The sequence below is a fragment of the Hyla sarda genome, chromosome 5 (assembly GCF_029499605.1).
Source record: "Hyla sarda isolate aHylSar1 chromosome 5, aHylSar1.hap1, whole genome shotgun sequence".
Taxonomy (NCBI): Eukaryota; Metazoa; Chordata; class Amphibia; order Anura; family Hylidae; genus Hyla; species Hyla sarda.
The window spans coordinates 252,120,264-252,130,754 of record NC_079193.1 but is presented as its reverse complement, the minus strand read 5'-3'; positions in this window follow the sequence as shown (position 1 = coordinate 252,130,754).

Here is a 10,491-nt window from a genome sequence, read left to right as displayed (position 1 = left end):
TTTTTTTTCATCATATGCACCCGCACTGATTCCTATGATGCGATATGCGCATGCGCATACATATTGCATACCTATTATGTCAACATACTATTACCATACTAATTGTTTACCTGATATAATGTCACTAGAGATGAACGAATCGAAGCTGAAGAACCCGAATTTGTTAAGAATTTCATTAAATATTCGATTTGCAACAAATGCGAATATTGCCGCGATTCTATTGCGCAAATCGCTTCATTAAAGTCTATTTACTGCGGTGCAGGCTCCAGGGCATCTAAAATGGCTGATCCACATGTCAGTACATGGGGCAAGGAACGCTGGGAAGGCAGAAAGCGAAGTAGGCGGGATGACCCTAAATCACATGCAGGATACAGTCTATTAGCAGCCAGTCACCCTGTGATGTCACAGCCCTATATATTCGGCAGCCATTTTGCTGCTTATCATATCATTCATTACACTGCATACAGATATGACGGACATCGCTGTGTGTGTGTGTGTTGCACAGAAAAGCTTATTCCAGCAACATTTCACATCCTAGTCACATCAGCATTCTGGTGAACAGAGAGCAGTGTTTTTTTTTCACTGAAAAGGATTTTTACTGCAGCCATAAACCTCACAGTCACTTTCTTTGGCATAGTATTAGAGAGAGGGGCAGACAGCTGTGTGTTGCCTCATACATTTCAACAAGCTGCCTCAACTTCAAAAACCTTAGCAGCGCAATCTGTGTCTTTTTTCCACAACAAATCATCTACTGGTTATACTACTGTAGTCTGTAGATGATATAATACCCAGCAGTCCATTCCTAAAAGTCTTTGACAGAGTGAAATTTTGTGTTTAGTACACACCTTATTTGTGCTGCAGCACTTTCGTGTTCTGCTTGTGTTGTGCAAAAATACTTTTTTTTAAGCACACTGAACCGCATTATTCTGCCCTCATAAGTGCATACCACATACGTACATCTAAGTAGTGTACTATTTTGTACCTGTTAATCTGTCAAGGGCCTACATACTGTAAAAGGACATTCAAAAGTAATCACCGGCTGGTATTTTACTCAAATAATTTTAGTAGCGTATAGTAGCACATTTTTCTGCCCTCATAAGTGCATATCCCATCTAAGTAGTGTACGGTTTTAAACCTGTTAATCTGACAAGGGCCTAGATACTGTGAAAGTCCATTCAAAAGTACTCACCGGCTGGTGTTGTACTTAGATGCTTTTTTAAGTGTGCTGTAGCGGATTTTTCTGCCCTCATAAGTGCATACCACATACTTACATCTAAGAAGTGTAGCATTTTGTATGTGTTCATCTGACAAGGGCCTAGATACTGTGAAAGTCAAGGCAAAAGTACTCACCGGCTGGTGTTGTAGTCAGATAATTTTTTAAGTGTACTGTAGTGCATTTTTCTGCCCTCATAAGTGCATACCACATACCTACATCTAAGTAGTGTACTATTTTAAACCTGTAAATCTGTCAAGGGCCTAGATACTGTGAAAGTCCAGGCAAAAGTACACACCTGCTGCTACTGTTTTAAGCGTAGTGAAGCGTATTGTACTCCTCTCATACACTTCACGCAGATAAGTGCCAGGATGTGCACAGATGATTGGCAGAGGCCTAAATTCACCAGGCAGAGGTCGCAGCAGATTATTGGCGAGTGGTAGCAGGAGTCGCAGCGAGAGGCCTGAGCTCCTGATATCAGCTAGCGGTCGTGTCTTGACCAGCAACCCATCTGCCTTCATTGTTTGGTTAACACGGTCATCCACTTCATAACAAGTGACATCTGATACCCCCAGTCAACAGTCGGTGGGTTCCTTAGACACAAACCTCAGTTGGCATGGCCCAGGAGCAGTCTTTGTCCTCTCATTGTCTCTGTCCTATGCTGTTCCCTTCCCTACAGAAGTACCTTATGCTGTGGGTTCAGCTTCACTGTTCACTCAGGGTGATCTAATAGAGGAAAGTCAGCAGCTATTGTCAAGCCAATAAGTGGAGGAGTCATCCAGCCCTTCCTCCGCTAGGCGGGCAAGTAGTGATGAGGAGAGTGACGTGGGAGGCGGTGTTGTCAGGGTTCAGGGTCCTAAAGCAGACACTGTTGAGGAACATGAGGAGGACATCAGTGACGTGCAGACACTTGTTGATGATGATGAAGCTGATCGCAATTGGGAGCCGGGTGCAGAAGGGCCTTCATCATCATAAGGAGAAGAGAGTTGCAGGTTGCCTGAGGCAGAAGCTTATCCAGCAAGGTGGTAGCATGGTTGGCAGTCAGCATGGTGGCAGAAGTGGAAATTCTGGAGCTAAACGTGTATGGGGCAGACAATTAGTGCGGACTGTGGCACAGAAGCTGTCAATTAGTGCATCCAATGGCGCAGAAGCTGAATGTGCTCCTGTCCAAGTTGCTGGTGCTGCAGTCCCTCAATTTTCAATTGGTAGACTCTGCACCTTTCAGACAACTGATGGCTTGTGCCGAGCAGAGGTGGAGAGTGCCAAGCCGTAATTTCTTTGCGAAGAAGGCAGTACCAGCCCTGCACAATTTTGTGGAATAGAAGGTAGTCCAGTCCTTGAGCCTGTCGGTGTGTAACAAAGTGCACGGCAGTGCGGATGTCTGGAGCTGTAACTATGGTCAGGGACATTGCTTGTCCTTTACAGCTCACTGGGTGAATGTGGTTCCTGCACAGCCACAACACCAACTTGGACAGGTCACGCCACTTCCTCCTCCACGCTCTCAGGCCATTGGTCCTGTGACAGTGTGCGACTCTGCCTCCTCATCTTCTACCATGTCCTCAGCCTCCACTACCCAGACAAGTCTCAGTGGCCCTTCAGCATACCATGTGTGCAGGGCATGGCGGTGTCACGCTGTCCATAACATGGTTTGCCTTAGCAAATGAAGACACACAGGGGAGGAACTTCTAAAATCATTCGTAAAGAAATCGGAGCATGGCTTACTCCACAAAAACTGGAAATGGGAACCATGGTGACTGACAACGGGAAGAACATCTTGCTTGCGCTACGACTGGGAAGGCTGAGCCATGCGCTCTGCATGGCACACATGTTCAATCTGGTTGTCAAGAAGTTCCTGAAATGTTCTTCCCATTTGCAAGATATCCTAACAATGGGAAGGAAACTTTGCATGCACTTCAGCCACTCGTATACCGCAAAGCACACCCTCCTTGAGCTGCAGCGTCAGAACGGTATCCCCCAACATAGTATGATTTGCGATGTTTCCAAATGTTGGAATTCCACCCTACATATGTTGGACCGACTGGACGAACAAAGAAAAGCCATCACTGATTTCTTGATTAGGGGTACTCCCCTGGGTAACTTCAATGTGAACCAGTGGCAGCTCATATGTGACACCTGCCATTTGCTCAGGCCCTTTGAGGAAGCTACTTTATTAGCAACTTGCCAGGATTACGGGATGAACGACGTCATTCACCTGCTTCATTTCTTACAACACGTGTTGGAAACGAAGGCTGGTCAGGGAACTAGAGACGTGGCGCCTACAACTCAGGGCCACATGAGCCCTGTGGTTGCTAAGCTGGAGAAGGAGGAGGGGGAGGGGCACAGTGGTGCGCAGTTTAGGTTTTGCCAAATGGGACAGGAGCAGCCAGAGGAGCTAGAGGGTTCTGAGGCGAGACAGAAGGCCCAGACACACCGTGACAGTATGCAGTGGAGATGGAGGCAGGTAGTCCCTCCGAGTCACTTGCAAAAATGGCACGATACATGCTCACTAGCTTGCGTAGTGACAGCCGAATTGTCACCATTCGGCAGCGGGATGACTTCAGGATCTCCACCTTATTAGATCTTCGCTACCGCCACAAAATAGGGGCCTTTTTTACACCCACTGAGAGGGAGAACATAGTGATCTACTACAGAGGCATCCTATGTAGTCAGTTGGACGATGCCTATCGGCCTCATCGTCCATCCTCTCGCCGGTCTGAATCGGGGGGACCCCTGCGCTCATCTTCCACTGCCATGGCTTCTGGGGAGGGGTGGGGTGGCAGGGGCAGTACCAGCTCCATCAACAGCAGCCTGAGTCTACAGTCACTGATGAATAGGTTTCTTCATCCGCATAGTGAAGCAATTCATCAGCAGCAGGTAGACCTGGAGCAGGACCTGAACCAGCATGTGGTGGCATACCTTGACATGCCCATGCCAACACACCTTGAAGATCCGCTGGACTTCTGGACAGTCAAACTTGATTTGTGGCCACAACTAGCAGAGTTTGCCCTGGAAAAGCTGTCCTGCCTGGTCAGTAGTGTGCGGTTGTTTAGTGCGGAGGGCCATAGCCACCCCAAGGTGAACTTGTATGTCCATGAAAAATGTGGAGAGACTCTATTGTCTCCTCATCTGCCGACAACTCCAGGTTGTGCCTTTCAGACACTATATGGTCTCTTCATGCTGCCAAAAACTCCAGGCTGTACCATTCAGCCACTGTATTGTCTCCTCATGCTTCAGCCACCTCCAGGCTGTGCCATTCAGACACTATATGGTCTCCCCATGCTGCCAGAAACTCCAGGCAGTCATTCAGCCACTATATGGTCTATTCATGCTGCCGCCAACTCCAGGCTGTGCCATTCAGCCACTATATGTTCTCCTCATACTGATGCCACCCCCAGGCTCTGTCATTGTGCTGCCAAAAGACATGTGACTCCATGTTAGATTTGGTCCTTTGTACCCACGCGCCTGGTCCAGGAACACTAAAGCTTGGGAGTTAAAATTTCAATTTCAAAATTCTCAATTTCAAGTTAAAATCTTAAATTTATTTTAAAAAAAATCTTAAATATCAATGGTCTCCTCATGCTTCTGCCAACTCCAGGCTGTGACATTCAGACACTATATGGTCTCCTGATGCTTCAGTTAACTCCACGCTGTGCCATTCAGCCAATATATGGTTTACTGATGCTGCTGGGCCTGGGTCTGGGACTAAACATTTTTTATGGTTGCACTAGCTACTCTAAATATTCAATTTAAATTTCAAAATGTGTCTCTTAATCTTAGGTATTGTGAAGCCCTAGTGTCTACTAATGCTGCTGCCAACTCCAGGCTGTGCCATTGAGACACTTTATGGTTTCATGATGCTTCAGCCAACTCCAGACTGTGTCATTCACCCAATATTTGGTTTACTGATACTGCGGGGCCTGTGTCTGGTACAATTTAAATTTCAAAATCCATCTTTTACTCTTAGGGATTGTGAAGCCCTAGTGTTGCTGCTAACTCTAGGCTGTGCTTTTCAGACATTATATGATCTCCTGATGCTTCAGCCAACTCCAGGCTGTGTCATTCAGCCAATATATCGCTTACTGTTACTGCTGGGCCTGGGTCTGGGCCTAAAAAAAATTCATGGTAGCACTAGCTACCCTAAATCTTCAATTTAAATTTCAAAATTTGTCTTCAATTTAAATTTCAAAATGTGTCATTCAGTCACTATATGGTCTCCTCATGCTGCCGACACCTCAAAGCTGTGTCATTTAGGCACTATATGGTCTCCTCATGCTGCCAGCACCTCCACGCTGTGCCATTCAGCCACTATATGGTCTCCTCATGCTGCCAGCACCTCCACGCTGTGTCATTCAGCCACTATATGGTCTCCTCATGCTGCCAACACCTACACGCTGTGTTATTCAGCCACTATATGGTCTCCTCATGCTGCTAACACCTCCATGCTGTGTCATTCAGCCACTATATGGTCTCCTCATACTGATGCCACCTACAGACTGTCATTGTGCCGCTCTGTGGCAGTGATTCTAAAAGCTATGCCTGTAATCTGCATGTCATTCTGAATAGCAGTATTATTTCACTACCCAAGCACACTCCATATTTGCTGTGAATAAATTCGGATTGTCTCTAAACGTCACATTTGTAACCACGATCCATGCTTGAAAATGGCGGTGTGATGCTGCTGAAACGTCTTATCCACTTGGGTCAATAAATTTACTGCCTATGCACCTTATGGAAGTGCAGCCAGGATTACTTTTTCTTTGGATTTACCTTCACGGTCAGTGATTGGGACTGTGTCTTTTTGCCTATTTGCACCCCACTGCACTTTGGATTACATTTGGCTGTGCTGCTCCTGCCCCTCCATTTTGCATTTATCAATCTTTGGAGACGAGTACCCATTGATCTTCAACTCTTTTCCATAATGGATTCAACGTCTGCCTCTAACACCCGTAGATCTGTCTTCTCTGGGGTAGATATAAACCGGATACTTGGCGCTGTAGATGGTGATGTTTCGTTTCTACATGTGCCTACCATGTTGAATGTCCAGCAACAATTTAAAAATGAAACGAAACGCTACATTTGTCAAGTGAGTTCTACAAAGCCCAGCGAGTCCCACGGGGAATGTGGTTCCAACCACAGCACAATGCTCATATGGGCAATATGGAGTACCGCCCCAAGTACGAACTGTTATCCAATCGTTTCTCCCTTGATTTAATACTACTAAACAGGAAGTTCCTCAAGAAAGATGTTGCCACCACTCATGAAAAAATTATTACAGCTGAGACAAACCTCAAGACATGTCTATCTGAGGAAAATTTTACTAGGATGATCACCAGACACACGGCATGACTGGAGAAACTTTAACATGATTTAGAAGCCACAAAGAGACACAAATGGTTCAGTGACTCTACTGATTACAGCAATGGCCGAGTCTATACTTCGGCACAGCCAACATTTACTACGAGGAGATCCCCCAGGAAACCCTGGGTTAATAATCTGATGCGTCTTATAAACAAAAAGACAATACTAACAATCGTATCCCCAATTCCACCACACAGGATGTTTTAGGGAACAGCCCACACACAAGCGACGCCCCATCCGAAGAGGAGGTAGGCGCCACAGCCGGGACTACAAAAACAAGAACCCAATGTGTACCCAAAGCACTACAGACAAAGACCCACCAGCAAAAGAAGTGGTAAATATCTCTTCTGTTTTACTATCTTATGATCAATTACAGTTTGAATTTTTACACTACATCCGGACCTGACTGGATCCAATTAGAACTGGACTGTATGCAATTCTTTAGAAAAATACATCTGAAAATGTGTTTTGATCAAAAACGCAACAAAGGCTTATGCGATTTACCTAACCAGGCCCAGCCCGTGTGTCTTTGCGCCTCGGACTTTGATCTCAAGGTCCCTAGCAGCTTTAACCCACAGGTTGAGTCTTGTGCTATAGACACATTTTGTACATTGGTCAAAAAAGATCTTGAGAAATGACGTGTAACTCATAATATATCTACCTCTTGCAATTTAACCAAATTTTCCTTCAACCAGTTAGTCCACGACCACAACTTAATTATTAAGCCCGTCGACAAAGGCGGGGCATTTGTGGTCATGGACCGTTCAAAATACCTAAATGAAGTTAACCAACAACTGAGCAATACTTCAACATATTGTAACTTAAAAAATTATCCTAGATATGAGATCGAAAAATGCATCCATATTTGATTACAAGCTGCTTTGGATGGAGAACTGATCGACAAGGCTTTGTTTGACTATCTGACTGTGTCGCACCCAACTACTACTTTCTTATACATATTACCCAAAATCCACAAGTCTGTAAATGATCCTCCAGGAAAACCTATTGTCTCCTTGAGAGAATCCATAACTAGTCACATATCTATTTTCTTAGATGAAGTATTACGATCCTATGCTACTTCTTCCCGTTCCTTTATTTGCGACACAGTGGATTTTCTGAAAAAGATCTCGTCGATCAGGGTTCCTCACAATACAATGCTGTTTTCTCTTGATATAACATTTCTGCACACCTCCATCCCCCATAAAAATGGGATGGAGGCAGTACATAGAGCTATTCTTCAAGATTTCACTCCCGAACAATGTTGATTTATTATCACACTTCCTGAACTGGTATGGACTAACAATTATTTTTCTTTTAACAATGAGTTTTATTTACATTTATCAGGGACATTACATTTATCAGCGAATGTGGCACCCACATATGGAGGCCCTGAAGGAGATGTACATCTATGGTAGCCACCACTTCAGCCATGTGCTGGGGTGGTGGCACTACATAGACCATACATACATAGCTACAGAAGCACAGTTCCATGATTTTTTTTTCCTTTTCTGAATCAAATTGACCAACATATTAAGTTTACACTGTCAATTTACACAACCTCCATTCAATTTTTGGATACCCTAGTTTTGATTAATGGCGATCGGCTCACTACCGATCTTTATATCAAACCAACAGACAGCTATTCTGTTTTGCGATTCGACAGTTGTCACCCACCGCCCATTATTAGGTCCCTCCCCTAAGTATCGAAGTATCGGGGAGTATCGAACCTGTCCTGGAGCGAATGATCTGTAATTTTTCAAAAATGGGTTATCCCACAGCATTATTGCAAGAGAGTTAAGATAAAATCTTGAGACTTAACCGTAGTGAACTGGTACAACCATCTAATTCAGCTCAAAAACTTCCAAGAGTTGCGTTTATAAGTACGTATTACTACAAATCAAATGCTATTGCCTGGGTGATCCACAAACATTAGGCTATTGTTAAAGATTGTTTCCCCAAGATAACGGTATTCCAATGTCCACCCTTAATGTCCTATTGGAAACCCCCTAGCCTGAGAGACAGACTGCTGAAAACCGATGTGTCTACTGGCTCGGGGGTACGACAGAAGTATATAACCGTGATGCAGAAAGAGTCATTCCCCTGCTGTTCGTGCATCAATTGTCCACACACGAACAAGGGCAGCTAATTCCTGTTACTTATTTACTGTTACTCCTGCAATTTACTGTGCTTAAATTTGCTCACTTAGATTTGACCTTGTTTTTGGTTACAATTTTATGTTTATTGTATAATATGTATTTATTCCTGTATATATTTCTCCTTTTTTATATTTTTCCAGAATTTTCGAAGTGTAGTCCAATTCCGGGGACTAACCTGAGCCACCTGCCGTATTTTCCACTTGTATGTTAGATAGCTTTGAACAAACATGCGCATATCCAAATTTTCCTTCGCAGTATCTTTTGTTAATATTTGTACCTAACATCTAATATGAGATTATGTTAATAATATTTGGATTTACATATACATTTATACTTTAGCACAGTATTTTCTGCGATTTTATACATTATAATACTAACACTATGTAACTATATCGGACATACTAATACTACATAACCATATTACACATATTGCCATTGTTTACACTTCTACTATATCGATCTTTTTATAGATACACTTTTGATATTTTTTTTCATCATATACTCTGAAATGCACCGACACTGATTCCTATGATGCAATATGCGCGTGCACATACATATAGCATACCTATACTGTCACTTGCCCTTACACACAATCATACTACACATATTGCCACTGCATACATCTCTACTATATAGATTTCTTCACTTACACACCGATTGTGCTTTTTTTTTCATACACTCTGAATGCACCCGCATTGATCTTTGTGACGTGATATGCACGTGCACACATTCCTAGTATACCTTTACTGTTACTTGCCCTTACACACAATGGCCACGCGGACTGTGCCGAGTGATCTGTGCATGCATGGACATAGACACAGGGCCGGTGGTGATGATGCGCATTAAATCCTTTCACTATTGGTTGCGCTGCCGCCACATGTTGTTGACGCACATCAATGGAGGCACACATCCAAGATGACAGTGTCCTCCTATAGTAACTGGTAGGTTGCTCATGACAATCCCCGGAATCGTTTTTGTTTACATATGCACTGTGGTTATCACACTCAGCTGTGCACTGCCCACTGATTAACACTATGCATTGATTTATGCACATTATATACGTTTCAATGACATATATTATACTGTTCAGCTTCTTCTTTTTGACATGTGATAAATATGTTGAATGAAGACTTTTTATAATGTACTGATATATGCACTTTGGTATGTTTTATTTTGATTAATGTATAATTACCATACTAATTGTTCACGCTTGAAAATGGTGGCGTGATGATGCCGAAACGTTGTATCATCCACTTTGGTCAATAAATTTACTGCTTATGCTGCCAGTATTATTTTTCCTTTGTGTGTATGTATATATATATATATATATATATATATATATATATATATATATATATATATATAGCTTAGTTTTTAACCCCTTAAGGACCACAGGTTTTTTCTTTTTTGAACTTTTGTTTTTTCCTCCTCACCTTTAAAAAATCATAACCCTTTCAATTTTGCACCTAAAAATCCATATGATGGCTTATTTTTTGTGCCACCAATTTGCAGTGACATCAGTCATTTTACCCACAAATCTACGGCGAAACAGAAAGAAAAATCATTGTGCGACGAAATTGAAGAAAAAACGCCATTTTGTTAATTTTGGGGGCTTCCATTTCTACGCAGTACATTTTTCGGTAAAAATGACACTTTGAACTTTCGTTTTTTCCTCCTCACCTTTTAAAAATCATAACCCTTTCAATTTTGCACCTAAAAATCCATGTGATGGCTTATTTTTTGCGCCACCAATTTGCAGTGACA